Here is a 27,920-nt window from a genome sequence, read left to right on the forward strand (position 1 = left end):
TGTGTTCACCTGGCTCACAGCCCTCCTTAATTACAATTGTAATTGTTTATGTGCTTGTTTATGCAGGAGATGACAGGACTACAAGAAGGCAGGACTTCCTCTATTGCCCTAGGCCCTGGGGTGAACTGCAGCCAGCACTGGCCTTGCCGGCTCACTGCACAGGGTGGGCAGTTAGTCCCTGATTTGGACAAGCCACTCAACCCCTAGGAACCTGTTTTCTTATCTAGAACATGAGGGTAATAGTTCCCAGTTGCCAAAGCTTTTCCCACAGACCCAGACTCAGAGGAGATATTCAATGAATGCTGGTTCTACTCTACCTTTCCAGTGCTAAGTCCTGCGACTGTGACACAATTGATGCTCAGTGGCTCTTTGTTTAATGAACGAATACATGAATAGTGATTAGAGATGAGGCCCCAGGACCTATAGCTTTAGATCCAAAAGAGGTCAGAAGATTTACACCAACCCTAATAACCTGAACTCAGGTAAAAGTGGCTTTTTCCTCCCAGTCCAAACCACAAATCCTAAATGCTCATTCAGCCTCACTTGCCGGGGACTCAGCTTCTCCCGGGGCCTCTGGGTGGGTCATGTGATTGCTCTGATCACCTCCCTATTATTGGATATTAATCAAGTCCTACTCAGACCACAAACAAGCAGCCCTGCTCTTGACAGTCATCTGAGGATCTTTGTTGGTGACGAGGAGAGTGGGAGGAAGGGAGAGTGAAGGAAGAAGAGAGGGAAAGTGATGAGAAGAGAGAGCCAGGGAGGCTCAGAGACTGAGCAAGTGCCAAGAAGGGAAGATGGCAATGCTGGTGAAGTCTGAACAAATGCAAAGTCAAGCACAATAATAATTTGGGCAAAATGGCAAATGGCACAGCTGAGGAGGAAATAGCATTGTGAATGTAAAAACTCCTAAATGGAGCGCAGATGGGAGGGAAAAGTGTAATCTTCTGGAAAAGCCTCTAATTGTCTGCCCACACTAATAATTTCAGCAAACGCTCCCTCTCTCCCTCCTGCGTATAATTACACCATTCCATCTGTCTATCAGCAGGTTTTTTACTGTGCCTTACTGCTACCACGTTCTCATGCTCACGGAGAGATGAGGGGTTTTTGAAGATTTAAGAATCCTTCTGACACATATCCTGAAGAAAAGACACTCAGGAGAGACAAATCCCTCTCCCAGGCCTGCTAAGACTCTATTTTAAAAAGTTGTATAATCTCTCCAAACGCTATTATGAAGTCCGAAGGAGGCAGGGCCACGTGGACCCTCCACCTTGGGTGTTCTCATCTGCCGGCTTGTCTTAGTAGGTCAGCTCTGGGGAGACCACAGGTCTGGGGCTGCAGGGAGAAAGGGGCTGGCAGAGACACCGGCCCATGCGTCCCGCAGGTGGCAGGCCATGAGAGCATCTGCTCAGGGCTATCCCTTTAGAGTGTCTTAGGTGTCAAGGCCAGGGTTCTGCTGTGTGAGGAGGAAGAGGAATGCAAATGAAAGAGAAGAAGCCAGCCGGGAGTGGTGGGGGAGTGTCTGTGGCCATGTATTAGCTCAGCTCAGCTGGCCTGAGGAGCGCTGCCCAGCGCCCACATCCAGGGCTCTGAGTGACTCCAACTGCCATTGGCTTCTCTCCCTGCTCTGGCAGTGAGTTCCAGAGAAGACAGGTGGCCTCGTGCACAGAGCCCAGTAGGAAAGGCTCCAGGTTTCCCGCCCAAGTCACTGCCCTTCGTGCAGGAGGTACAGAGTTTCCCATTTGCTTGCTCCACGGGCAGGAGCTGCAATCTTAGGGGGCTGGGAGCTGCCTGCAGGTTCTTCATCACGAAGTTTTCTTTTCATGTGAAAAATCACATCCCAGCTCTTCTCCCTTTCCTTTCCAATAACTGGGTCCTAAGTAGTTACTGGGAGGGGTACCAGGAGAGAGGCAGGACAGGTCAAAAAGGGGAATGAAGGCCGATGCCCCCAAGGGGATTTTGAAGGCTAGAGGTATGGTGGTGGCAGTGGGTGCCACAAGGTGTGACCTATTCACCAGATGTGGATTGGGCCAAGGAAATGTCACACAGAGGCGATTTTGACAGAGCCAGAGCCTCTCCATCCAGCTTGTCCTCACATAGCCTGATATCATAACCGCATCTTCCCCAGAATTGTTGAATGGATGGGGAGAAGAGTTGACTCACATCACAATTCATTCGACAAATATTGATAGTGTTCCCATAAGGTGCAGTAAAGGCTGAATACAACACGTTTCCAATTCTCTATGGCAGCAACATCTAATAGAAATATAACGCGAGCTGCAGCTGCAATTTTAAATTTTCTAGTAGCCACATTCAGCAAGTACAAAGAAATGTGAAATTTCTTTGAATAGTATGTTTTATTTTAGTAATATTTCAAAATATTATTAATTCAATAGATTAAAATTATGAAATTATTTGTTATCTATTTTACCTTTTTTTAGGTAATGTCTTCAAAATCTCGTATATATTTATATTTCCAGCATACTTCAGTTTGAGCTGGCCATGCTTCAAATGCTCACTGCCATATGTGGCTAGTGATGAGTGTATTAGATGGTATAGAGCCAGAGCTCATTAAGGAGAAAAAATTGTATGTATAATTATAATTCTAGTATGTGCATTATTATTATTATAGTTTAAGCCCGGGAAGTAATTCGCTGAACACTTTCACATACATTATCTCTGATCGTAGCAATTTTGTGAGATGATTAGTTATTGATATTTTTTATCAGATAAATAAAAATAAGTCCGGACATGGTGGCTCATGTGTGTCGTCCCAACACTTTGGGAGGCTGAGGTGGGAGGATCAATTGAGTTCTGGGGTTCGAGACCAGCCTGAGCAATAAAGTGAGACCCCATCTTTACAAAAAATAAAAAAATTCCCCTCTCCCTCTCCCTCTCCCTCTCCCTCTCCCTCTCCCTCTCCCTCTCCCCCCTCTCCCCCCTCTCCCCTCTCTCCCCCCTTTCTTCGGTCTCCCTCTCCTTCTTTTTTTGGTCTCCCTCTGTTGCTGAAGTTTGACTGTACTGCCGTGATCTCGGCTCACTGCAACCTCCCTGCCTCGGGCTCCTGTGATTCTCCTGCCTTGGCCTGCCCAGTGCCTGGGATTGCAGGCGCGCCCGGCACGCCTGACTGGTTTTTGTGTTTTTGGTGGAGACGAGGTTTCGCCGTGTTGACTGGGCTGGTCTCCAGCTCCTGGCCTGGAGTGATCTGCCCACCTCGGCCTCCCAAGGTGCTGGGATTGCAGACGGAGTCTCGCTCACTCAATGCTCAATGTTGCTCAGGCTGGAGTGCAGTGACGTGATCTCAGCTCGCTACAACCTCCACCTCCCAGCCGCCTGCCTTGGCCTCCTAAAGTTCGAAGATTACAGCCTCTGCCCCGCCGCCACCCCGTCTAGGAAGTGAGGAGCGTCTCTGCCTGGCCGCCGATCATCTGGGATGTGAGGAGCCCCTCTGCCCAGCCGCCCCGTCTGGGAAGTGAGGAGTGCCTCTACCCGGCCACCCCGTCTGGGAGGCGAGGAGCGCCTCTGTCCGGCCACCCATGGTCTGGGAGGTGAGGAGCGCCTCTGCCTGGCCGCCCTGTCTGGGAGGTGAGGAGCGCCTCTGCCCGGTTGCCCCGTCTGGGAGGTGAGGAGAGCCTCTGCCCGGCTGCCCCGTCTGGGAGGTGAGGAGCGCCTCTACCCGGCCACCCATGGTCTGGGATGTGAGGAGTGCCTCTACCCGGCCGCCCCGACTGGGAAGTGAGGAGCGCCTCTGCCCGGCCGCCCTGTCTGGGAGGTGTACCCAACAGCTCCAAAGAGACAGCGACCATCGGGAGCGGGCCATGAGGACAATGGCGGTTTTGTTGAAGAGAAGGGGGGGAAGTGTGGGGAAAGGAAGGAGAGATCAGATTGTTGCTGTGTCTGTGTAGAAAGGGGTGGGCATAGGAGACTCCATTTTGTTCTGACTGGGAGAAATTCTTCTGCCTTGGGATGCTGTTGATCTATGGCCTTTCCCCCAGCCCCCTGCTCTCTGAAACATATGCTGTGTCAACTCAGGGTTAAATGGATTAAGGGCGGTGCAAGATGTGCTTTGTTAAACAGATGCTTGAAGGCAGCATGCTCTTTAAGAGTCATCACCACTCCCTAATCTCAAGTACCCAGGGACACAAACACTGCAGAAGGCCGCAGGGACCTCTGCCTAGGAAAACCAGAGACCTTTGTTCATGTGTTTATCTGCTGACCTTCTCTCCACTATTATCCTATGACCCTGCCACATCCCCCTCTCCGAGAAACACCCAAGAATGATCAACAAATACTTCATAAAAATAAAAAATAAAAAAATAAAAAAATAAAAAAATTCATGGAGCGTGGTGGCTCATGCCTGTGGTCCCAGCTACACGGGAGGTGGAGGCAGGAGCATGGCTTGATTCTAGGAGGTTGAGTCTGCAGTGAACTATGTTTGTGCCACTGCAGCCCAGCCTAGGAGACAGAGTAAGACCTTGTCACCAAAAAAAAAAAAAAAAAAAAGAGAGAGAGAGATCCAGAGAATCGAAGTTACTTGTGACTTCAGAGCAGTAACTTGACATCCTTATTTCCTACTTTCTGAAACAAGTACAGGTACACACACATTTTTCTGCGTGACTCAGTATGGCACATTGGAAGAGACAGCGTACCACCTTATTTTCCCCTTCATTAAAGCCGCTTTCTTCTTAAGAACCCTCTGAAGAACAGGACTGGAAAACGATGTGAGGTCCCCACACCGTGTTCCACATACAATTATTAGATTGGTGCAAAAGCAAGTGAGGTTTTTGCAATTACTTTTAATGGCAAAACTGCAATTACTTTTGCACTAACCTAATATCTCCCTTTACTAATCTCTGCTGCTGTCCCCAGATCAGCTAAGGCCCCACCTTTGGCCGATCCTCTGCCTCCTAGCCTTTCTGGCGGACCCCATTCTCAGAAGGCTGGGGAGTGGGCCTCAGGAAGCAGCCGGGGCTCTGAGGAGCCCAGGCATTGTCTTTCCTGTGAGACTCATCCCGCTGTTCAGCAGGTGAAACCTCTCTTCCTGTCATTCTCTCCCCACCCCATAATGTGCAACAGGCCTGACTTTGTGATGGGCAAATATCTCTCTGAGATCTTCTTTACAGGCATTCACCCCCCACACCCTCCTCAGCAGTCTTGGGCTAATGAGCTCAGTTTCTTTAAACCCAGCTCCTGCCTCAGCCCTTCTCAGAAACTTATATCTGGCCATGTAGACAAAGCCAGAATTAAGGCCTCCAGATTTATTTCATTTAACGAGAACCCACAAAGTCAGCCCAGTAGCCCATTCATCCCAAAATAGCTTCTGAAAGCCTGAACATACGTCAGTGTCTCTTTGCAGAAACCACACTGCATTGTCATGAAAGGGCCATTTGAACAAGGTAGCTACAATGAAATTATCTCAATGCATTTCAATCACTTTGCAACATCAAGGTTCATTTCTCAGTAACAGTCTCTTTGACAATAAATGAATTGTGTGATTGGTGTGTGTATGCGTGTGTGCATGTGTGTGACACCCCTTCATGATGAATTCCTGGGTATGCCAATGTTACAAGTGATTGGTCTTTGCATCCATCTCTCAGCATAAATCCCCAGCATCAACGTGACATGTTGAGCAGCACTGAGCCCCCCGGATTCTCTCAGTTTTGGTGAGAGAGGGAGTGGGGACTGTGTTCATGCTGTTACAAAAGGACATCTAAGAGGAACAGCAGGGAGGAAGCTGGGCAGAAATGCTCCGAATCAATAGCTCTTTCTTCTTGGTGGCTTGGAGCTTGCAATCTCTCAGCCTGTGTCTAGTTATCATGAAACTGAAGAATCCTTGGAAAGTCACTGGGTTGGGTACTTTTAAAAGTAGAGTCTTTTCTGTTCTGCTTAGAAACTCTCATGGCATGCTACAGAGAAAAGAGGAGCAGAGGCCCACAGAACTCCTTTCACCAGAGAAGGGAGCGAGGAGGTCAGAGGGTGGAGGAGATGGGCTGGGACCTCCCAGGGCAGCACCTGGGCAGAGTCCTGGAGCCACTCCCAGCCTGGGGAGAAGCCCTGCCCCTACTGTTTGCTAGAAGAGTTTGGGCAAATCCTTCTCTGCCCTGTACCTTAGGTTTTCCATCTGTAAAGTGGGAAGACAACCATCCTATGGAGGTGCCATAAAAGATTTTTAGGGGGTGCCTAAAAGGTTCTTTAGGTGCTAGTCAAGTCCTGGGGTCTTGATTTGTCATTAACTTGCTGTGTGGTCTTGGGCAAATTACTTAACATTTGTTAGGTCTCCTTTCTTTCTTTATAACAGGGTAATAACCTACCTCCCTATTTAACTTATGAGTAAAGCAGAATGGCTGTGAGAGTGGTCCTGGAGCCAAAGATACCTGACTGTAAATCTGAGCTCTGCTCCATCATCTTGGGAAGTCTGCTAAGGTCTCTGTCTCCCGTCCAAACCTTCATCTGTAAACGGGAGCAAATCATCTCTACTTTGTAGACCTGTTGTGAGAATTTAATGACAATGCATGTAAAATGCCTAGCAGGGGCCGGTCACATAGAATGTACCCTATTGATGGTAGTTGCAGGTATATTACAAGGTTGTACTGAAAAACAAATGAAAGAAAGCAATCTTTCCTTGAAAAACGCACAGAGCTCCACAAATCTATGACATCATGATGATTATGGTGATTGTTGCAAATGTCACATCTTCATGTGAAGTCGAGGTGGGCATTAGTCACACTGTTCCCATTAGTCAAACCCCGGATGCTCCAATGACAGAGCCTCTGCTGAGAGGCTGACATCAGGGAGAGGTGGAGGAGGGCAGACCTCCCAACCCTTGGCTTTCACCAGCTTCCTCTCACCGTGGAGCCCTAAGGCCTCAGCAGACACACTGACTTCTTTTCAGAACAAAGCACAGCAAAACAAAACACACAGCAGCTGCCGAATGGAAAACACTTGCACTCTAGAAAGGCTGGCAGATTCCCTGCCTCGTCCCACGCTGCACGGACAGGGCCCTCTCTGCCCAGCCACTAACTGGTGCACCCTGCTGTATCTCTGATCACACTTTAAATGTTCACCCTAGGAGGTGGATGCTCTGCAGAGAGTGTGTGTGTCTGATCTGAGGCCTGTGGTCCCTTGAAGAAAGACCAACAGGACTGGGTGCCATCCTGTGCCCAAGTTGTTCCCAGGAGGAGAAAGCCTGTAGGAGGGGAGCAAGCCCCCGTTCTGCCTCCATTCATTGCAAGGTCAGCCAGCTACATGCTTTCTTCTGGCTGGGCCCCTGAGGGCAATTGTTGCTTTTTCCTCTTGAGGAGTCTTTTTATTTTCAGAGTGGCAGCGAGGATGGTTTATGGTGAATGTGGACCTAAATGAGAACGGTGAGTAGTAGATGGCGTATTCGCTGGGCTGTGAATCCTGGTCAGGTGGGGTTGGCTGGGCTGGGGCAGGAGACACTGTAAAGAGCCAGTAGGCCTGGATTCCTTCCAGCTGTGCTGCTTCCTGCCATTTACTCCATCTGACCTACTTCACAGGCTGGGCTGCCATGAGCGGCTGCTGCAGGCTGTGCACTTGCATGATCTTGCCGTTTGCACGGTCTGTGGATGAATGGTGATCCTGAGAGCTGTTCTCTGCAGCAGCTTTGCTCATGGAGCGCTTGTGAGCAGCAAACAGAATCATCATCTTCATCACCATCAGCAGGAGCAGCGACTTTACCAATGATTGATCAGTTGTTATGTGCCAGGCTCTTTGCTAAGTGCTTTACATTTTATCTTCCCCTCCACCCTATATCAGGTAAGTACTATTATATCTCATCCCCATTTTATAAGTGAGAACACTGAGGCCAGAGGGATTAAGTGATCAGTCAGAGATCAGTCAGATCGGGAGTGATGGGGCTGTAATCTGAATGCTGGGCTGGCTGACTCCTAAGTTCACACTTAGTCTTCATTCATGATACAAAAGAGATGTCTGTTTTCCTGAGGCCCACGGGCAGGGGAGGCAGGACTCCTAAGCCTGGGCCCTCTGACTGACTGGGCCAGTGTTTCTGTGCCAGAAACCCTGTCTCAGAGGGCAGGAAAGAGAATGGGGAGCCCTTGCAGAATGTGGCTGGATCCTTCTCTCTTGGCTCTGCCATCCTTGTCTTGGGATGTCCCCCCAACACAGGCCGTTAATCTCACTCAAGGGCCAGTGCTGGCAGTGGTTATGCTGGGGACATCTACATACCTTGCATTCCTCCCCTTTCGCAGAAAGGAAGAAGAAATGGAATTGTCTGTCAGATTGCTTGAACTCACTCTCCGGAATCACTGTGCCCATCTTTTCAGAGATGTTGCTACCAGAATCATTCCCCCCTTCTCTTATTTATATACACTCACACAATTAGATATAACTATATTCACACATAGACACACATTACAACTTGAACTTAGCACCTGCTCTTGATATGTATGCCCAGAAGGCTGTCACACAATCCTGCACACACCCACACATTTGCACATGCCCATCCAGCTGAGCAACATGTATTTACACAGCACACACATTTGCATCGTATCCGTTCATGTGCATGCATGTGCACAGCTGTTCCCCTTAACTGCAGAATGAAGTGAGCACAGCAGCACAGAACAACAGCTGGTAGGAAGCATGTTTGTCGGGGTGTGGGGAGTGCAGGAGAGAGGAGGTGGGGTGGGGCTGGGAAGAAGTGAGTACTAGCAGAACAGAGGCTTGCAAAAGACTGCAGCAACCAGCCCCAGCTGGCTGTAGGGGCTCACAGTCTTGTCACTTAGAAGGTCTTCTGAGAGACCTTGGTGTGGAGTGCAGCTTCAGCATTTGGGGCCACAGTTCTGCAGGCTTTTTCTCTGAAAGGCTGTCCTATTTGTGTTGTGTGTCCCTGTACACGTGCGTATCTGGCTCAGGCTGACTCTCCATACACAGACAGGGCTCTATTTTTGGATGTCTTGGTTCTCATGAGTTGTGGCTAAGTGAGGAAGTCTGAGTCTCTCCTGATGCCCACGCTTCCAGGATGGCTCCTGGCTGTCTGCGTTAGCAGGTCACTTTTGGGCTAGCTACCTATACCAGTCCAAAGGCTTGATACAGGAACCACATCAGAATTGGTGACAAAACAAGCTGGGGGGCTCCTAAAGGAAGATACTGGGATTCTCAATAGGCCATCACCCAAGGGAAGCAGTATTCTCCTCCTCCGACCATGCCATGGGATGAAAGCCTCTGCCCTTTATGTCTGGCCGCCTTGCTAAAAACTATCAGCTAGCTCTAGGCAGCTCCAGAGCTGTATGACTGGAGTGGGAGGACTCTCGGGTCAGAACTGTATTTGTGGGTGGTAAATTTATATCTTACCCACTGAATATAGCTTTTTATGGCTCAATACATACGTTTGTTTTTCTTAAAAAAAGGTTTTCTTAATTCAAAAAATGTACACATTTATAGTAAGAATACAAACAGCACAAAGATGTCAGTCCTTTTCCACTCGTGCCAAAATTATAAAGAGTTTATTTGCATCATTCTGCAAATCTTATATATGTGTTTGTGATATGGTTTGGAGGTTTGTCCTCTTCAAATCTCATGTTGAAATGGGATCTCCAGTATTGAAGGTGGGGCCTGGTAGGAGGTGATTGGGTCAGGAGGTCGGATCCCTCAGGAATGGTTTGGCACTAACCTCTTGGTGATAAGTGAGTTGTTGATCAGTTTGTTCACATGAGATCTTGTTGTTTAAAAGTCTGAGACCTCTCCTTCCCTCTCTCTTGCACCTTCTCTCCCCATGTGATGTACCTGCTCCCGCTTCATCTTCTGCCATGATTGGAAGCTTCCTGAGGCCTCACCAGAAGCTGAGAAGATACTGGCACCATGCTTCCTGTACAGCCTGCAGAACCATGAGCCAATTAAACCTCTTTTGCTTATAAATTACCCCACCTCAGGTATTTCTTTATAGTAATGTAAGAATGGTCTAACACTATGTATGTGCAAGTGTATATGCATATGTAATGTACAGCCATGTGTATGTGCATAAATGGAAAATGCACTATGGTAAATTACAGATGGCTACAAACACTTTGCCACTCTTCCCAGAAAGAGGTGGGGGCTACCTCCCCTATTTTAGAACTGCCATGGCACTGTGACTTTCCTTGACCACTAAAATGTGGAGGAAGTGATGCTGTGTAACTTCTGGGAAAAACTTTAAGAGATTTGCTATTTCTGCTTGCAGTCACTTAGAATGCTCCTTTTCAGAATCTGGCCACTATGCTGTGAGAAGCCTACCCCACATGGAAATACACACAGAGGAAAATGGAGGCAGTGGCCAAACACATAAGCCGAGCTCCTAGTCAACAGCCAGTGCTGATTGCCAGCCATGTGAATGAACCACTAGGGCCTTCTAGCCCAGTCAAGCCTTCAGATGACTGCAGCCCCCGATGTCACCATACGGAGCAGGTGAACCACTCAACTGAACATTGCCAAGCCACAGAACCATGAAAGATAGTACATGGTGGGTTTTATTTTCAGTGGCTATATTTTGGGATAGTTTGTCACATAGAAATAGAGAACTGAAACATGAAGATTTATTTGATTCATTTAAATAAATATCTAGTAATTTGCTGATTGGCTATACCATTTTCTTTTTAATTAATACCATACTTAATAGGTAAATGTACAGTATGTGTATAATGGAAAGTGTACTGGGGACTTGCAAATATCCTTTAAGTACATTTAGGTTTTTATCTAGCTATTTGCAAAAATGCAGCAATAGACATCCTGTGTGTGGATATTTGTTTACATGTATAAATATATGTCTCTAGGTTAATTTTCTAGGAACAAAATGCTTAGTAAATGACATGTAAATTTAAAATTTTAATAGACATTGCCAAATTCTCTTCCAAAGGTACCATGCCACCAGTGGTATGAATGTGCCTGATTCCCCACTTCCTTGTACACAGGGCATGGAGATATGCTCAAACCTTTCATCTTCACTTGTGTAATAAATTTTTAAAAATCATTTATTTTGCTTTTCTTCAATAATAATTGAGGTGGTTCATCTTTTGATATGTTTATAAGCTATAGTTTTCTTTTTCTGTAAACATCTTTTGCCCATTTTTCTACTGGTTCATAAGAACTTTTATCTGTATTGAATTTTAATAATTCTTTTTCCCTTTTGAATTGTAAGAACTCTCAGATGACAAATGAAAGAAATTAGCTCTTTATCAGTCATTTGTGCTATACATTTTTTTCCCCACAGATTGTTTTTTGACTTTTTTTTTAAGAGACGGGGTCTCACTCTGTCACCCAGGCTGGAGTGCAATGGTGTGATCATAGTGCACTGTAATCTCAACCTCCTAGGCTCAAGCAATCCTCTTGGCTCAATCTCTCGAGCAGCTGGGACTACAGGTGCATGCCACCACACTTGGCTAATTTTTAAATTTTTTGTAGAGATGGGGACTTTGCCCAGGCTGGTCTTGAACTCCTGGCCTCAGGTGATCCTCCCGCCTCAGCCTCTTGAAGTGTTTGGATTGCAGACATGAGACACCTTGCCCATGGCTTTTTTTTTTTTTTTGGCTTTTGACTGTGCATACACTCACACATGTATACATCTGACACATTTTATTTTTGTCTGATTTTATGGTTTCATCTTTCATCTAGGCGGAATTTTTCTTGCTACAAGGGCTGAGGAAGGGATCCTGTCTAATTTTTTCTCCACAAATGTCTAGCTAGTTGCCCATAGCCTTCATCGATCATTGATCTATCCCCCACTGCTTCAAAACACTGCTTGGTCATATACTATCTGCCCAGGTATATATTTGGGCCTATGTCTATACTCTATGTCAGTCCATTGCTCTCACTGTTCATATGCCAATACTGAAGGCTGCTTCTTAGCCTTTCCAGTCTGCATTTCCTCTGAGACTGCAGTTCGCTCTTGGAGCCAGGGGCTAAGGTACTCAGCCTGTACTGTCAGTCCCGGATAGAATGCTTCCATTTAAATTCTCATCTAACTCATTCTTTTCCCCCTGTGGATTCTTCTCAGCACTTCTTTAGAAAGTCTCCTTTCCCTGGGTCATTTCTCCCAGACTAGAAAAATTCCTTCCCATAATGGCTCTTAAGTGCTTCCTCTTGGTCCTTGTGATGAGCTTTTTTTTTTTGGCTTTCTTAGGAATCCTTCCACTCTGGGCCAAAACTTCACCCTTCTTGCCTCCCTTGAGAAAGCAGTTATCTTTTTGTGGACCATCCCCATACATTCATTCTCCTGCCTATTCGCTCGCTTGCAGTATTACATGGGGTAGCGGGGTCAAGTCGGTGGAGGGTGAAACAGGCGATTGGCAATACTCCCCCCCCATCACTGAACCTGGTGATGATCTCCATAAGTCCCAGGGTATCCGTTCGCCGTTTGATCAGAAAGAAACACACCCAATCTTCCTCTTCCACTGACTTTTCCCATGTGAAAGGACTCCCTGGTCAGGGAGTCAGAAATATTCATGCCGCCTGAAAACTCATCGGCCTGTGCCACTGCTTTTTCCTGGCAGTTTACAATGTTATATTGCTACCAAAGTGGGCAAAATGAGGATGTGAAGTCAAGCATCCGAGAAGGCTCAGAAAGTCTGAATAAGCAATACTGGAATAACAATGTCCTCCTCACCAAGGGCATTTAGCCAGAAAAGTGCTCCTGCTTAGGAATTCTATTTGTTTTTCTCTTGGAAAATGGGGAAGTAGATCTGTAATTCAGCTGTGAATACCCTATTTTCTTTGGAGGGGAAGACTGGAAATAGAGTCCTTTATCTCAGATCTCAAACCCTGGCCCAGGGCACACAAGACCAGGAGTCATCACCATCAGTAACAACAGCTTAATTAACAAGTTGCAGTTCCCACGTGGGCTCCAGGGTGGGGAAGGAAGGAGGGCGTTCGGTTCAATGTCCAGGAGAGGCACCGGCGAACTCGAGAGCCAAGAGCGGCACTCCCAGCTGGGCACTCCTTGCTGATGGACTGGGACCTCCTCTCCCATTTCTCCAGGGCCTCCAGGACCCTCCTGCACATTCAGCATGATCTCTGAGGAGTTCACTAACCTTCCTCCCTCCGCTCTCCAGCTCCTGTTTCTATGAAATGCACCAATCATCACTAAGCCAGGTCTAAGGCCATGGGATCAGCTGTGATCTCTCCCTTCCTTTTTCATTCTCCTCTCCTCATATCCAAACTGTCATTAAACTCAGTGTTTCTTCCTTCAGGGTGTTTCTTGAATTGGTTTCTTCTCTATCCCACTATTACTGTCCTGATCCGTGCTAATCCAACAGTTTCTGCCCCCACCGCAGGACAGCTTGTGTTATCATGGCCAGGTGGATCTTTCTAGAACACCAAGCTCAGCGTATCCCTTCTGATCAACAGAGAAGGAGAGGAGAGCCTACACTGCACTGGGCCACTGTGTTACGCTATGTGTTTATTTCATTTAATACTGTCAACGACCATATAAAGTGTGTTTGATTATCCTTAAGCAAAAAGGTCAAGAAATTATTAGATCAATTTCAAGTCCTCTTCCTGGCATTCAAAACTCTCCCCAAAATATGGCTGCCTTGACTAGTTGGCTTCATCATCTCCTCTATCCCAAGATGACCTTTGGGGTTCCAATCAGTCCTATCTCTTCCCTGGGAGTAGGGGTGGAGGGGCAGCACCCCCGGGCAGAAGATGCAGCCAAACAGGAAAGACAGAGTTCACACCTATCTGGCTAAAGTACAGGCAAACACCTGCTAATGAGTGGTGGTGGCAGTGGTAGGGAGTAGGTTTAACTGTGTCCCCAACATTCACATGCCCCAATACTTCAGAATGTGTCTATATTTGGAGATAGGGTCTTTAAAGAGGTGATTAAGTTAAAATGAGGTCATTAGGCTGGGTCCTAATCCCGCATGACTGGTGTCCTTATAAAAAGAGAAAATTTGGACACAGAAGTACAGAGGGAAGTCCATGTGAAGATGAGGGAAGGCAGACATCTACAAGCCAAGGGGAGGCCTCAGGAGAAACCAACCTTGCAGACACCTCCATCTCAGACCTCCTGCCTCCAGAATTGTGAGAACATAAGTTTCTGTTGTTTAAGCCACAAGATCGTGGTGTTTTGTTACAGCAGCCCAGGGAAACTAATACAGGAGGCCGGGCAGGCATTGTCCAAGGGAGCCGGAGAGGCTGAGCAATGGGGCACGAGGGTAGTTAATGATGTGAGCTACCTTACTGAGCATCTTCTATACAGCAAGCACCAGGCTACGCTGTGAACATTCTGCATTCATTATCTCTAATCCTTACACATGCCCTGCCAGGAAGTTACTGTCACAGCCATTTTAGAGATATAAGATCCAAAGTTCAGAGTGGAAAGAAATGTCCCTAGGAGACACACATAATGAGTATCAAGTCTGGCATTGGAATCCCAATCTCCTCCTCACTAAGCCCATGCTCATTCTACTGTTCTGTCCTGTGTCCATCAGTAGATGGGCTGGCACCAGTGGACCCCAGACCTGTCCACAGGCAGCAGGGCCCTGACCACCAGGTGGCTTCTCGGAGCAGTGCCTTGTCTTAGGGGGACATGTTCACCGAACTCATGAGGTCAGAACACAGGACTTCACAAAGCTGAGGAGAGAAGGGAGATAGCTAGCTTAGTGTGGCACCCCATTATTCCCGTTGAGCCCTCTCCTCTTCCTGTTTAAGTTCAGCGTGGTTCCGGAAGTACCTGAGTGGGAAGTAGCTTTAGCTTCCCACGACCGTTCAATAGCATTCAAGTAACCCTTCATGGCATGCCAAGAGTCCTAATGAGATGAGAATGCAGTCTTTAAAGCTCCAGTTAACATGTATGCAGATGGGAGCTTGGAGGACTATTTTGCTAAATGATGCACCCTGTGAATAACCATCATCCCCCATATCTACCAGGGCAGGCACCCCTTCTCTGTCCTCAGCTGGGGACCCCTCTCATCCCATTTGGACTCAGAGTCCCTGGTGCCCCGAAGGAAAGCAAATCAGCCTCACTTATAATTAAGTGTCTCAAATAAAGGTTTGTTTTAGGCTAAATAAGAAAAGTGATACCAAGTCAAACTGATCACAATTGATTATTAAGAACAGAACTACTACAGTTTGACAACTGCCACAAACACAAATCTTATTTGGGAGTTGCTAAAAATCAATAAATACCATTTTAATAATTAATTAAACTTTAATTAATGCTTGACAGTAGTCTCAACCTGATAGGCCTCTTCATGATGTGCGGGCTGTGATGAGGATGGTGGCTGCCGGGACGGCCAAGGGCAGCTAGGTTTCAGGTGTCCCCTCCTTGGGGCAAGGAGAACTAAGTTCACTTTCCCCCAAGAAAAATCTGTGGTCTACACGGATCAACCTAACCACTGAATCATCAAACACTCTGAGAATTCAGGTTACCAACAGTGACTGCAGGAGAATCTAAAGTGCTTTTGCATCCTTAGAGAAAAGTCTCTGCTCCATCTTTTTATGGATCCAGTGGGTGGCAGAAAGAATGGAGTTACTGCAACATGACAGTCTCCATCCTGCCTGATGCGCGAGCACATAACTGCCTAAGTTTAAAGAGAATTCTGGATATAATTTATTATATAAGCCTGTAATCCCAGCACTTTGGGAGGCCAAGGCAAGTGGATCACCTGAGGCCAGGAGTTTGAGACCAGCCTGGCCAATATGGTGAACCCCCTGCCTCTACTAAAAATACAAAAATTAGCCACGGGTGGTGGCTCATGCCTATAATCCCAGCTACTTGGGAGGCTGAGGCATGAGAATCACTTGAACCTAAGAGACAGAGGTTGCATTGAACTGAGATCGTGCCACTGCACTCCAGCCTGGGAGACAGAGCAAGACTCCGTCTCAAAAAAACCCAAAAAACAACAACAAAAAGTAATTTATTATATGAGTAGCTCCCAAATAGTCAGCATAAGTAGTATCATGTTAGCTGTAAAATTAAACAAAAAAGACTTCTGTCCAGTTCCCTAGAAATTCTAATTTAGTAGGAATGAGCTAAAAGGTCTGATTTAGTAAGGTGAGAATTTAGTAAGCTCAGGAATCCATATTTTTAATCAGTTCCCACTGTGCGAGGATGCTGTGCCAGCAAAGGGCTTCTTCAAGCCACAGAGCCTCCCCTTCCAGCTGCCCTCTCTCCAGTGAGCCTGATGCATGGGCGGCGGTGGGAGCCGCTTCATTATAAAAAGCAGAACATCCCTAACAACAGGATATTTTAGGGACACCAAAGAGCCGACACTCCATTGGAAACGCCTCCTCTGGGGTCCAGGAAGGCCACTCCACAGTGGCACTGAACTACTGTTTCTTAGCAAGGTGGTCCGGGCCTTCTGCCGTCAGCCAGGCACGCCCCACTCCCAGCGGCCCTCTTCCGACATGAAAGATGCCGGGAACAGGAAGAGCAAAACAGCGCGCAGCGACTTTCCCACTCTAGTAGCATTTTCTTTCTGTGTCTCTGGTGAGTCAGAGTTTGTTTGAATGTGAATTATCTGCAATCACGGAAGTGACAGTACAGCTGGCTGCCGGGCCCGAAGGAAATGTGTGCTCCAGATAAGGGCGAGTGTGTGTGTGTGTGTGTGTGTGTGTGTGTGTGTGCGCGCGCGCGCATGCATTTTGGGGGGCTGGGGCTGTCCTCACTTATCAAAGCAATTCCCAAGGCGGCCTCTCTGAGTGAAGCAGTGTCTGGGAGGGCCGAGCCCCTCAGAGCCCTCTGCCCGGATGGTGCTGTGCCGGCGAAAGGCCACGCCTCTTCAATCTGGGGCACCCCTGCTGCCTGCTCCACCTCTCCCGTCCTTGGGTTCTGGTCAATGTTGGCTTGCCCCCTTTTCCTAGGGATGTGGGAGGAGAAGAGAAAATGGAGGTCTATATTGCCACCTCATTCTCCAGGTGCGGGAAACTTTCCCTCAGAGGCAGGACGCAGGCAGGTGAGGATCACCCGCCACGGCTTTTGTCCACTCATGGTGTGAGTCTCAAGAGGAGGGAAAGGGGGTAGGGCCTTTAAGTTTGGTACTGTGGCCTTCTGAGGTTGGCGACAACCTGAAAGCTACCAGCAGAGAAAAGTAGGTGGAGACAGTGCTTTTGGCCACGACCGGTTTTAGTCATCCTCGTTCCTCCTACAAAATGAAAAATGGTCCAGAGGCCATTCAGATCCCCGCACCAGTCACTGAAAAGAAACTACAGTTTAGTTGTCCAAGGCTTTTTGGTCATTTACTAGAGATTTACTGAGTGCCTTCGAAGCTCTGGCGTGGTGCTAGGTATTAGGTGCTAGGTGCTAGGTGTTGAATGTTGGGTGCTAGGTGCTAGCTGTTGGGTGTTGGGTGCTAGGTGCTAGGCACTGGGTGCTGGGTGCTAGGTTCCTCGTCTCAGGGAGCTCATTCTCTCATAGGAGTGGCAGATAGGTAAACAGCTATAACAAAGTGTGAGACACCTGAAACTGAGGAAGCACGGGGGCTGTGGAAGCCCACATTGCTGATTCCTAACCAAGACTGGAGGAGTTGGGGCTGTGAGGACGAATGGTCTGAGAAGGGCATTTAGGGTGCGGACTTGTGCTGGGATGTGCAGAAAGGGAGAAAGGAGGTTCCGTGCAGAGGTCACAGCCCATGCAAAGGCCTGGAAGCCAGAGAGAGCCTCATGCATTTAGGAAGTAGTGGACAATAGGCAGGGCAGCATCACTGAAGCAAAGCAGGTGGACCAAGGTGGGGAGGGGATGAGGGCAGGGCTAGGGGCAGGGCCCCAGATGTGAAGTGCCTTTTAGGCCATTCTTAGAAGTTTGCACATCCTCATGAAGGTAAAGGGGAGCCCCAGGATGCCTCAAGGTATGTAGGAAGATTGGGCAGGATGTCATTGCAGAGACCTAGGTAAGAAACGATGAAGGCCTGGGACAGGGCTGCGCTGGCTGGGGTGGTGAGGAGGGAAAGACTCCAGGCTTATTAGGAAGTAGACACAATAGGCTCTGGTAACTGATGGGAGTGTACATTCTGCAGACAGCGACAGACATTCAACAACAAATGACACAATTGACTATGCAATTACCATGGTGATAAGTGTGCTAAGGGAGAGTGGAAGGTGTGGGGTTCCGTAGGGGGATCTGACCTGGCCAGAAGTGGGTGAGACCTCCTTGAAGAGGTGATGTTCGACCTGAGGCTGACGGACAAGTAGGAAATATCCAGGTGAGGTGTTGAGTGGGGAGCAAGGAACAGCATCTGAAAATGGGTTGCAGGGGGAGCATGGTGCTTGGAGGATGTAAAAGACCAGTCTGGCTAGATAGGGCAGGTCAGCTAAGGACTGCAGACCAAATTTGATTCCCTGACTGTTTTTGTAAAGGAGGTTTTGTTGGAACACAGCCACGCCCTCTGCATTCATATTGGGTACAGCAGCTTTTGCGTCACATAGGGCCAGGGCTGGGGAGGGGAAAGGGAGGTGCCCAGGGTGAAATACTGAAGGAGACCCTCACTCCTAGGCTGGTGCACAAGCCACAGCCCGGACAGTCAGTGCCTCCCTCAATTTTGTACCTAGAGCACCTTACCTGCCTTACACAGTTTTGGCGTCTGCCACAATACAATGACAGAATCAATGGAGGAGTTGCAACAGAGACCTTCTGGTTGCAAAGCTTAATGTACTTACTCTCTGGCTCTTTGTAGAAGCGTGTAGACCCCTGGGTTAGAGCAGCATAAAGAGGGGAGCATGTGGCCCAGGCCGAGCCCTGATGCTGTTGCAGCTCTGGCCACAGCCCGTTAGCATTCAACTAGACATGCAGAAGAAACCTGTGCTAACGCCTGCGATTCTCTGTGGGACAGCGGGTGTGATGGAGTCGGGGAGATGTGATGGGGAGCATTTGGGAACATGCTCATTCTGTCTTGGGCAAATGGCACATGCTGGAGAGTTTCCGCCCTGGGAAGCAGCCCTCTACACATGATGGGTGTGGGGCTGGTGGGGATAAATGTGCCAATTTCCTCACTTCTCCTTGGGGAGAATGCCATGTCCCAGAGCTGCACGGTGGGCTGACTGCCAGTCGCGCACAGTGGTATCTACATGATGATGAATCCTTTACTGGCATCTTTCCTTTCTTTCCTACTCACTTCCTCCCTCCCCTACCAGGGTTTCCTGGGATCGCCTCCTGAAACAAACTACTTGCATTTGAATCCTTGTCTCTGTGTCTGCTTTGAGGGAAGATGTGGGATATCCCTGAGCTGCCTGATGTGGGGGCGTATGTACCAAATCCCACCATAGAGAAGGAGGCCCCTTCTGGGTGATCAGCAGAGTTTTACTTACATGAACTTTCCTCCTGCTTCCCCACCCTGGGCACCCCAGGCCTCAAGCCACAGGGTGAAGACTTGGGCTTCATCTTTTTCTCAGATTCTAAACTCACACCCCACCTTTCTGTGTGGCTGCATGGCTGGGGACTCCACACTCCTAATGATCAGGTTCTTGTGCAAGCCTGACACTTTCACCTTGTGACAATGCCCAGACAACCGATAGAGTCTCTGTTTTGCCACCTGATAATTGTTTATTTCCTCTTTCAAGGGAACTGTGTAGAGGAAGAAATCAGTTGAGAAAAACAGTCTTGAGTTACTCAGGCTATCTCCATCTATTTTGTGGGGAGGTCACAGCCCATGCAAAGGCCTGGAAGCCAGAGAGAGCCTCATGCATTTAGGAAGTAGGGGACAATAGGCAGGGCAGCATCACTGAAGCAAAGCAGGTGGGCCAAGGTGGGGAGGGGATGAGGGCAGGGCTAGGGGCAGGGCCCCAGATGTGAAGCGCCTTTTATTCCATTCTTAGAAGTTTGGACATCCTCATGAAGGTAAAGGGGAGCCCCAGAAGAAAACTATTCAGCATTTTCAGGTTCCTTCCTTTCAGATCTTCCCAAAGATCTCAGTGCACAACCAGGGCTGGTCTGGGACAGTTGCTGTGCTTCTGCTCTGCCCTGGCCAGCCTCTGAGGGGGTCTCCAAATTAAAATGCAAGTTTTAAGTCAGTGCTCTCCTTTCCTGGGGATTGTTGACAGCTCAAGACCACATGGGCTCATCACTGTGATCTTAAGGAAAGAAATGATCAGGGCAAATGGTTCCAAATGAAGATGAGAAAGCTTTTACAGTGACAGGGAAGAAATATTGCAGGCTGCTTGAGAAAATGCAGTTTGGGAATACAGGAGAACATGGGCCATTTTGCAAATCAAAAACAAGAGGAAAAGGGACTACAGCATGTGAAACATACAAAAGAGAAGAGCAAAAATAAGATTAGAAATAAAAGAAGGGCAGGCAAAAGGAGGAAAGAGAACGCGGGGGAAGCAAACATCAGAGAGAATGCACAAGAGCAAGAGGGAAGACAGAGAATGTTCAAACACCATCCATGATGAACACGGCGGCAGAGGGGCCAGTGTTCCACCGTTAAGTGCACAGAAAAGCCCTTGGTGCTCCTCTGAAGAATGCGAGAGCAATCTGCAGTGTTATTGACTAGTGGAAAAATGGCTCCTCTCTGACTTAGCACAAGATGCAATTTATCTTCGGAGAGTACCCTCCATACACCCAATGTTAGTTCTTAGGCAAGAGTTTGGGCAGGAGAAGGGCGGAGGAAGAGATGTGGGAAAAGAGGCAGACAGGGAGGTGAGCGGGAATGTGGGAGGTGATGAGAAAGAAGGAGAAAGAAGAAAGGAGATGGAGAGAGGGAGAGAGAGACAGGAGGGGAGAAGGAGGAACCGACAGGAGGGAGCTATGAAAGAAAGAGTAAGGTTAGAATAAAGATTTGGGAAGGAGAGGGAGAGGGAGGAAGAAAGAGGAAGGGAGGGAGCTGGAGAGCAAGATTTTGAAACTCTTAAACTAAGAAGAGCAAAGCAGCTAATATGTATGGAGCACCTGCTAGGTGTCAGGCATTGAGCTAGGTGTCATTTTGTTATTATTTGATCTCATGCTAACACTGCCTTGGTGTTATCTCCCTCATTTTTATAGGTGAGGGATGGGTGCTCTGAGTTTCAACAACTTTGCCCAGAACCACAGCATTGAGGCTGTAGGGAGGTTAGGATTGGAGCTCAGGGGACAAAGCCTGTTTCAGATGACACAGGTCAGCAACATGGCAGGGAAACAGGCAGGGACTGACTTTTACGGATCTCTAGCTCCCATCTAAGTGATACTGATGGAGCACAGAAGATTCCTGGGGGGACACTCACTATGGCCTGTGAAAACCTGGGCCTCCAAACACCAGGGGGAGGTATCACCCCGGAAGAAACAGCCAAATACATCTAAAAACTGGCCATATCAGTCAAAGAAGGTATTTACTAGCCTGAGTGTGAGTGTGAGTGTGTGTGTGTTGGGGAGGGAAGTGTGGGGGAGAGAAACAGCTGATTCATGCCAGCTGATTTTCATTTTGTCCTGGACCGCATCTAGATGGGATCCACCCATTATTTGCAGCGGGTGCCTGTTTTGCTTCCTTTCCCTGGCTTGTGGCTGCTGACTCATTTGCTCTGGTTACCCAGGAAGGCGGGGATGAGCCTAGGGCAGGCATAGAGCTCAGCGCATCAAAGATGATTGGGTGCGTTTTTGACAGATGAATGACCAATGGGAGGATGAACACGTGCTTGAACTGGAAGGGATCTGGAAGAAGCATTTGATCCTTCCTCACCCAGGTCAGATCACCATCTCAAACATCACTTTAAAACAAAGAATGCCACAAAGGGAGATTTCTTTGCTTTCCTTAGACCTTCACGCTGGTCCTTACCTTCAAGGCTGTCCTCCCTGGACTTTAGCTGTTGAACCCACTGGCAACCTTTCAGGAGCCTGAGGTTGGGAGTTAGGAGAGAAGCTAATTATTCTGTGGTGTCTTGGATATGCTAACAATAACAGCTCCCGTCCAAGGCTGTCATGTTATTTAATGAAATAGTGGAAGTGTGATTATAGTTTATAAGCTCAAGTACTTTGACAGTGGTCACTGCTCTGAAGGTGCCGCTGTTGTACAAGTGGCTATGTGAGCCAGCAGTGATAGAATGTTCCAGCTGTTGGCTATGCCTTACCCTATTACCCTAGATCTATTGACTTAGACGCTCTGGAAGTTCTCACGGGGAACTGTTCGTTGTAGACTCTGCTCAGGCAGGTTGGCGTGGCCAGGCTTGGGAACGGCTGTCACCACACACCTTGTCCTCCATCCTCACTCATCTCTGTCCTCCTGCTGGCCGGTCACCCCCACCTAGTGGTTCTCGTCTGTTTAATGAGTTCAGGGTCATTGCCAAACTAAGTAGTCAGTTTCCATCAGTGCTATTCTTCATGTTGAGCCACAACATAAAACACTTTATTGCAATTACAAATAGCAAAATTATTTTCTGCCGAGCCTCAGCATCTGAACTTAATGGCATACTGTAATGCCACCCTGCGCTGATGTGTGGCATATTTAATATCCATCTTTCTTAGAAATAACAGTGTTCAGAAATTAGAAGGGACTTTAGCAGTGAAATAATTAATGTGGATAACCATCATAAATGGCACAAATGGAACAAATACAGATAGTAGTGAGCCGTGATTGCTAATGTGCTAACCTGTTTTGACAGAACTTTACATTTTTTCATTGGGAGGTTCATGGGTAGAAGTTAAAACGTCCCTTGCCTCATGACAAGAGCTTTGTCTTTCTGGGTAAGAGATTCAATGATCTCCTACCTGCTCAAGGTAGCATCACCGGAATTTGGGCTGAGAGGAGGGCTTGCATCCCAGCTCTGGGCTCTCTCACACCCTTCCATCTCCTGCAGCCACATTTCTGCCCTCTGCCTCAGGCTCAGGCAGGCAGGGCCCACCCAGAACTGCAGCCAGACACTGACCTCTTCTGTGCTGTGGCTCTGAGGGAGGGGCAGGGGCTCCCTGGCTGGGCTCACTCAGTGGGAAGCAGCTCTTTGAAGATCCTAGCTGCATGCAGGTGCAAGTTGCGGAACCCAACTCCAAGAGGCTGCACGGAAATGAAAAATTGCCATAGAAAGATGACTCACCAAATCACAGACACTAAGCTATTGAGACAAATATAAGGACGAGGGTGTTTGGGGGCACTGGAAACGCTTGGCTGTGCCTGCTTTTGGCCCTGCTGGCCTTTAAGCAGCATTAGCAGTGAAGGGCCATCCAAGTTTCTCTGGATGAGTCAGAAGTCCTCAGAGAAATGCTGGAGGGCAAACTGGGGAAGGAAGGTAGAAAGGATCTAGCCTTAACTTGTTAAGGATAAGTGCTGTGCTTTACACATGTTTTATTTACTGTCAATAATAATCATTTGCCATGGGCATGGTAAGTTAATATTTAAGATGAGGAACCTAAGAATTAGACAATAAGTGATTTGCCAAGTTCACCAGGGGCAGGGAAGCTATGGGCAGAGCAGCTAGGGATTAGAGTCACACCACCCCGGCCAGGAGCCCCATTGATATGATACCAGGGGGCCTCACTGAGTCTTTCTGCCCCAGGAAGCCAAGCCCTCCTCTCTGATGCTGAATCCCAGCCCCCTTCTCCCACTCAAGGGCATTGATCCAAACGTTTGTCTCCTTTCCCTCCAGAGTCATCATTCCCCCTTTATTTAATCATCTTCTTACAAATATGCTGTAATATCTCTAACTTTTTTAAAATGGAGAAGCCTTTCTCAATGTTTGTTTTCCTCCTGCTATACCTCCTTTGCTGTGTTCTCTTTTACAGAACTCAAAAGAGCTGTCTCTCACTGTCTCCTTCATCTAGACGAACGCATTTCCCTTCATTCCGACACTCGGTAACCCACTTATTCTGGTTTTGTCTCAAATCTAAAAATACGCCACTGAAACGACTTCTTCCTAAATTACCAATGACTCCATGTTGACAAATCCAGTGGTCAACTCCTTATTGACACAAATGGCTAGCTCTTCTGTTTGAACACCGTCTTCTCTTAGCCTCTAGGAGAGCAGTCTCTTATGGGACTACTCTTAATCATAACTACTCCTTCTCCATCTCCTTTGCTAGTTCCTCCCCATCTCTATTATTCCCAAATGTTGGAGGACCTCAGGGCTTCTCCGAGCTGTCTACATTCACTGCCTAGGTGATCTTACTTAGTCCCATGGCTTTCATTCCACCCACATGCTGAAGTCTACTTCCTTGCTGGGCATTTCCATTTGAACATCTCTTAGGTTTCTAAAATGTAACTCATCCACAGCCAACTCCTGCCTTCACCACACGGCCCCTCCCACCAGATCCTGTCAAAATCATCCCTATCTCAGCCAATGGCAACTTATCCTTCCTTTTGCGACTTCTAAGGCCATAACCTTAGACGTAATCCCCTGATGCCTTTCTCTAATACTTTATCTTTCAATCTTTTATCCAGAAAATGACCACTTCTTACAACCTCTGCTGCCCCCACCCTGGTCCAAGATAGCATCACCTTGCATCTGTTGAGGCTCCTGAGAGATACCCTGCTTCTTCCCTGCTTCAGCCTCTTCTTAACCCAGTGGCCAGAGCCGTCCTTACGCAATGTAGCAATGTAAGTTGGATCTGATCGCTCCTCTGTCCAAACTTCTGATGGCTTAAGGTCAGGGTGTGGTCCCTCTGCCTCTGATTTCAGCTCCTACCCATCCCCCTTTGACTCATCTGCTTCAGCTGAACTAATCTCCTTGCCACTTCTCAAGCCAACCTGCAGGCTCCCTCTTCAGCTTCTTGGTCCTTACTATTTTTCCTGCCTCTTGACTTTGTCTTATGTTTCTTCATTGAACTTATTGCCTGACACAGCATATATTTATTTGTAAATTGTCTGAGCTCCCACTTGAATGTAAACTCTTTGAGGGTAGGGGCTTAATGTGTTTGTCCACTACTGTATCTCCAGTGCTCAGAATAGTAGGTGCCAAATAAATATTTGCTGAGGGGATGAATTTAGACCTGGCGAGACTTGCCTGTCCCACCTGCCTGTCCCACCAGCCCTCACGGCAGTGTTTGCATGCAGGAGATGCCGTGTTTGTGTGGTGGGGCTGTATCTGCCTGGCTCCCTAGGGATATGAAGTTCTAAATGCCAATGAAATCTCAAATCCCTCAAAGACGGATTTTACCACTTTAGTTAAAAATCAGGCCTAGAGGAAATATGCTAGATTGCAGGGTGCATCTAAGGAAATAAAAGCATTAGGTGGGTGAAAAATGGCAAAAAACAAAATTACTTTCAACTTAGATCTGAGGAGTTTAAATTAGTGTTCACTCCCATGCCCAGTGTAGGTGAAGACATTCACCACCCAAACACAGACACTCTTGAGAGCGAATGAGAGTTATAATTATCATAGTTATATTAGGGCTGCAGGCACAAGCCAAGACTGTCCTAGGCAAACCAGTTATGATCACCCTCATGAGAGAGAAAGGAATTGGCTTGTGGCTGGGCCAGGGCACATGCAAATGACGCTGTAGGGCTGGCGTTGAAGAGGATGCCTGGGAGAAGGTGGGAGAAGATAGTGAGGGGATCTGGAGGAGAGGAGCATCCGGGAAAGGGCAGAGGAGAGCAGGAAGATCTGGAGTCATACGTTAAAGGGCAGGGGCAGGGAACAGTCTGGGAGAACGGTCTATTTCATGTGCTTGAGAGAGGGGAGAGAGAGAAACTGGGATTCCTAGGGAAGAAGCTAATTGGGCACCAGCTGAGCTGGCAAGGGAGGGAGCCCTGAAATGAGAACAATTTTGGCTGAGCGCCAAAGTGCTTTCTGAGACAGATTGAATGAGAAACAACATGGCAATTTGGAAAGAACTTTGAGACTAGATTGACTTAGTCTCAAATTCTTGTGCTCATTCTCTTTGACTATGGGGATGACACTGCTTGTGCTTAGCCTCAGTTTCCACAAGACAGCACCTTCCTTAAAGAATCATGAGGTCGGGCTTGGTGGCTCATGCCTGTAGTCCCAGCACTTTGGGAGGCTGAGGTGGATGGATCATCTGAGGTCGGGAGTTCGAGACCAGCTTGACCAACATGGAGAAACCCCATCTGTACTAAAAATACAAAATTAGCTGGGTATGGTGGTGCATGCCTATAATCCTAGCTACTCGGGAGGCTGAGGCAGGAGAATCGCTTGAACACAGGAGGCAGAGGTTGCGGTGAGCCGAGACGCGCCATTGCACTCCAGCCTGGGCAACAAGAGTAAAACTCCATCTCAAAAAAAAAAAAAAAAATATATATATATATATATAGAATCATGAGGAATAAAGAAGATAACACATGCAAGACATCTAACACAGTGCATGGTACAGAGTAGGTGCTTCTCTGGCAATAGCAAAGAAGCCTGCTCAAGAGGACAGAGATTGAAGGCCAAGGCTTTATTTTGGATTTGCAGAGAGAAGTCAGGGGATGAGCTTGAGCCCCCATAACTGCACTCTCCCCTAGGGTCTGGCAAGGAGGCCTTGATACTGAAGGAAGGATGATAACAGGGTGCATTGGAGGGACAGCTGCAGCTTCACACCTGTGCAGAGCCATCTGGGTCACCAGCACGGTCCCTGACGTAGGACAGCTCCATGTGGCTGATACTGGGATGGTGCCTTACAGTCCAAAAGCCTGTTTGTGTTCCGGAGCCATTTGTGAGTGCTGTGGTCAGAAGAGAAGGGTTCTCAGGGAAGTCTTTCCCTGTGAACAATGTCAGGACCCCTTAGCATGGCAGTCAAGGCTCCCAATGATATGTCATAATTTCCACTTCCAGCCTTGTCTTCTGTCTGTAACTCTACTGTATATACCTCATGCTCCTGCCAAACTGTTCCTCAAGCACCTGCTGTTACTTCTGTCCTCCATCCCAATCTATCTGCCTGAAAACATCCTGTTTCCAGTCATCAAGCTGACACTTGAACATGGCAGACTCATTCCACCCCCAGGGGTCTGGACTAGCTGTTCCCTCTGCCCAAAAGGCCCTTCTCCTGGCCATCTGCATAGTTCACTCCCTCACTTCCTACAGGAAGTCTCATTCACCTTTTGGGGATTTTTTTCCCTACTGAAATTTGAAGCCCTTTCTCCAACATTTGTTTTATGTATTTATTTATTCCTGATTTATGTTTTCTGTTTAGCTTTTCTGACTATTTAACTTACACCGTATGGGGGGTTGGCAAACGATGGCCCTTGGGGCCAAATTCAGTCCACTCCCTGTTTTTGTAAATACAGTTTTATTAGAACACAGACATGCTTATTCATTTATGTATTGTCTATGACTGCTTTCACGCCACAATGGCAAAACTGAGTAGTTGCAAAAGAGACCACAAGATCTGTAAAGACTGGAATGTTTACTGACTAGTGATTAGCCTTTTCCAGGAAAAATGTGCTGAGCTGTGCTCTAACTCATGTATGTCATGTACTTTATGTCTTCTTCACTAGAATGTAAGCTGTGTGGGCAAGGATTTTTGTCTGTCTTCTAAATTACTGCATTCCCCCTTATCTGGGAAAACAACTACACAGTACATATCTGTTGGATGAATGAATGAATGTTGAAAATTCTATTCATTGTCAGGGTCTAGCTCAAATATCACTTTTCAGGATGCACTCCTTTGCATCATGGTGATTTCTGCACAAAATCTCATTTCTCTTACTAGATGGTAAGCTTCAAGCGTCACCTCTATCATGAAACTATCCTTTGTCTCCCACAGTGGAATTGGCCTTTCTTCATCTATTCCTCTTACAGTCTTCTGTGGCTGCACATAGTGTACGGTAGGTATTGCGGTATTTGACACATGTTGGACTCTCCACTTGACTGAGATTAAGTGGGTAGGGATTGTGGTTTATTCGTCTCTGTCCCAGGCATCTATCTCAGAGCCTGCAGCCCTGGCACATTGCAGGTACTTAGCATACAGAGCTGGATTTCCCCCACTGAAACCTCCACAGCCCTCCTAGCAGAGACAGACACACTTTTAGTAGGGGCTAAGCTATGTTTGTGGAGTAGAATGAAAGGCAAAGGGAACAGTGCTGAGCCAGAGAACACAGCATTAGTGGGAGCTGTGGAGAGGAAGCTAGAAATAGGCAAAG

The 27,920-nt window shown here is 47.6% G+C and overlaps 1 protein-coding gene and 1 long non-coding RNA gene across 5 annotated transcripts in view; one reads left to right on the plus strand and one right to left on the minus strand.

Moving 5' to 3' along the window:
* KIRREL3 (kirre like nephrin family adhesion molecule 3) overlaps positions 1-27,920 on the minus strand; it is a 592,978-nt gene that overhangs the window by 276,737 nt on the left and 288,321 nt on the right. The gene's annotated exons all lie outside the window — the stretch shown is intronic.
* On the plus strand, positions 7,553-10,587 carry LOC129007211 (uncharacterized). The gene is made up of 3 exons (XR_008492258.2): positions 7,553-7,776; positions 9,797-9,908; positions 10,219-10,587. It is a non-coding gene; the product is annotated as an uncharacterized LOC129007211 (long non-coding RNA).

This window comes from Pongo pygmaeus, chromosome 9 (genome assembly GCF_028885625.2).
Source record: "Pongo pygmaeus isolate AG05252 chromosome 9, NHGRI_mPonPyg2-v2.0_pri, whole genome shotgun sequence".
NCBI classification, from domain to species: domain Eukaryota; kingdom Metazoa; phylum Chordata; class Mammalia; order Primates; family Hominidae; genus Pongo; species Pongo pygmaeus.